Raw genomic sequence first — 3,681 nt, 5'->3', positions numbered from 1 at the left:
GCCATATAAACACATAACATAAACTGGGTGACTGAAAACACAAAAATTATTTTCAATACCTGTGTACATAGTTGCCTTTTGCTGTGGTGCATGTGGTAATAGGGAAAAATAAACTCTCTCTTAACTTAAATAATTATCTGAATCTCATTCATGACAAATGCCTTTCATTTCCTTACCTAATTCTACATGGAAGCATAAGAGACTGCATTTACATTCCATTCTAATTGGAGTAATATTTGAACATATTCATTGACAAAGAAGCAAGTATTTAATGTATCAAAGTCTTAAGTTTAAAAATACTCTTCAATTTCTTTACTCATTGTGCAGGTTTATCTTCAAGAACTATCAGTGTGTTTTGGCCTTAGCTTTTGCTATTGAGGAGATCAACAACAACTCTGATCTTTTACATAATTTAACTCTGGGATTTGATATCTATGATGTTCACTTCAGAGCTTGGACAATGTTTAAGAATCCCTTCATTTGTCTCTTTGGGAAGTACAAGATTCCAAACTACTCCTGTATGAGAGACAGCAGGTCTATAGCAGTACTTACAGGACCATCAGGAATAACATCTGACCAGATTGGGACATTGCTAGGACTCTACAGATTTCCACAGGTGAGGGTAGGAATTATGGAAGGATATAAAAACATCTAATTTGGTGGTATTTCAGATGTTAAAAAAGAAAGATGGGAAGAGACTCTATTCATGAATGCAGCAAATTTTGTGGCATGTCATAATTACTCAAAGGTAGTTGGAAATATATTTTTAGACAGTTTGGAAAAACTGATGGAAGATTTGAGCAGACAATTGGATAATTTATTTTTTCAATTCTTATCAACAATTTTCTTTAATAAATCAGGAAATGGAAAATGACTTTGCAGTGTGAAGGTATGTTGAGCAGGGTACTGATGGCTTACACAAGTAATCCTAACTAATCAGGAAACTTGTATCTCTAGCCTGCAAAGAGCAGGTGAATGTGTGACTCCATTAGTACAGTCTTCAGGGAAATTTCCAAGGAAGTGCAAGAGGCCATGAGTTTGTGCCCCTGTATTGGCATTCATGTGTATACAGACACACACACACACACACACACACACACACACACGAAAGATTTTATGTTGAATGAAGTAAATCAGGCTTGGAACGAGAAAAGGTGAATGTGTCCTCTCATATGTGAAAATTAGATCTAAAATATGAATGTGTATTATGAAATAAATATGGCACACACACATAGACATTTACCTATATACATGATCAATCTGACTAAAGTATGGTATACAGAGGGATGGAACTCCATAGTGTAACTTTTCTTATCTACTGATAGTGTAAAAAATGAACACGAGGCATATCTTGGAGGAGTGGAGTAGGAGTTAAGGGATAAATTCAAAATAATTAGGAATGAATGAATGGGGAAAATCAACATAATAGTCAATGGGAAAGTGTGAAAATGGAATTAGACAAATTGTGGAGAGACAGGTTGATATAAAGGGGAAGAGTTGATGGAAATAGTGACAAATATCAAGAGACAATTTGCAAGTCTATTGATATGCTGTACAACTATTCAAAAGCAATTAAATTATGTTTTTCAAAACTCAAAAGCTACCTTCCACCTACTTCAACTGGTTCTTAACAGATGTCAAGACTGAGATTGTGATGGATGGCAATCTTCTCATTCATGGAGTGTCCAATTTTCTTTCCCTTTAGTTTACCTTTGGGCCTTTTGATCCTGCCCTGAGTGACCATAAGAAGTTTCCTGCTCTCTATCAGATGGCCCCAAAAGACACATCAATAGCCACTGCCATGGTCTCCTTACTGCTTCACTTCAGCTGGAGCTGGGTGGGACTGTTGACCTCACAAGATGAGAATGGTTCATGTTTTCTGGCTGAGTTGAAAGAAGAGATGGCCAAGAACAGAGTTTGTGTAGCTTATCAGCTAGTGATGTCAACCCAAGATGTGGCACATGTATTCAAACTCACAGCAGTTCATAATGAGATAAATCTATCTTCAGCAAGTGTCTTCATCATATATGGTGATAATGATTCACTGCTAGGTTTAATGGTATTGATTGAGCAAATTGCTATACACGGCAAAGTTTGTATCATGAACTCACAATGGGATTTCACCCTGAAAAGGAGATATTTCATGCTAGGATCATTTCATGTACCTCTTATTTTTACACACCATCATGTAGAAGTTGCTGGATTCACAGATTTTGTGAAGGCAGTTAACCCTTCCAAATATCCAGAAGACATTTTTCTTGCAAAGTTGTGGTTTCTCTCTTTTAATTGCTCTGACTCAGAGTCTGACTGTGTAACATGGGACAATTGTCCTCATGACGCCTCTTTGGATTGGTTACCTGGGCATATTTTTGAAATGACTATGTCTGGAGACAGTTACAATATATACAATGCTGTGTATGCTGTGGCTCAGGCTCTCCATGAGATGCTTCTTGATCAAACAGAGGTTCAAACTATGGGAAATAGAAAAGGAGCACTGCCTTCCTCTGCTCAGGTAAGTTCTTTTATGTTGGAGTACACATACCATGAGCACTTTCTATTCTGGTTTCTTACTGTATGAAATTAAATATTTCTGTATATATGCATGTGTTTCTGTGTATATATTATATGTTTACATAGAGATGTCTATATATATATATGTTTGTATTCCTATGTCATAAATATCATGGTTGCTGATATTAATGAGTACATATATGTCAGTATTTGAAGTAATTGTCTCAAATATTAAGCTTTTATGTTTGCATTATCAGAAATTACTGGAAGTACAAAATTGAACAAATGTAGTTTCACATTTAAAACTTTAAATATTTCATGTGCTTTTCAAAATCCTATGCAATTCTTTATGTTTCAATGTCTTTGACATATTCTAGACATGTGGAAATGTTCTTAAGAAAACAACAAGCCAGTAACAAGGATAAAATATATTCCATCTTCCTATAAGTTCATTTTAGCACAGGGGCTTGAACACAGTGTCTGAGCTTGGACACAATATCTGTGTCCAAGACTAATGCACTGACTGCTTCCTACTTTTTCTGAGTAGTATATTGGAGACAAAGTTCTCACTGACATTTCTGCCCAGGCTTGCTACGAATCATGATTTTTGACCTGAGTTTCCTGATTAACTGGGATTACATCCTTGATCCATCAGCACGCTGCTTAGAAATTCAATAGTTATCAATAATGCCAACATGTTCATACCTAGTTTTGTGAAAACTGTAAATTCAGCTTTTACCTATGAGTTTTCTCAGACATGGCAAAGGATGACTTGCTGAAAACAATTATCCATGTTTTTCATAAGTGACTGAGTTTTATTCAACTTTTGGTATTAAACATTTAGCAAGCTCAAACTGTAGACATTCACAAAAGAGTGAGTGATTCTGGCAGGCTGTAGCAAAATGATTTCTCTGGAAAAAACTCATCCTATTTTTATCTGCATGATCAGGAAAGATTATTTTTCATATTGATTATTTTGATTCCTCTATAGATTTTCTTCTGGGATATTTCACTAGGTGTATCCACTATTCTTAAATTCAGAATCAGGGGTAAAAGGCAATCAGGAGCTTTTATTTTTTATTTTTAATGTTTTTTATTGTGAGAATATTGTACAGAGGAGGGCTTACAGTTAGATAAGCAAAGTAATGAGTACATTTTTTTTTGTCGGTC

The sequence above is a fragment of the Dipodomys ordii genome, unplaced genomic scaffold (assembly GCF_000151885.1).
Source record: "Dipodomys ordii isolate 6190 unplaced genomic scaffold, Dord_2.0 Scaffold235, whole genome shotgun sequence".
NCBI lineage: Eukaryota > Metazoa > Chordata > Mammalia > Rodentia > Heteromyidae > Dipodomys > Dipodomys ordii.
Note: the sequence above shows the minus strand (reverse complement) of the source record.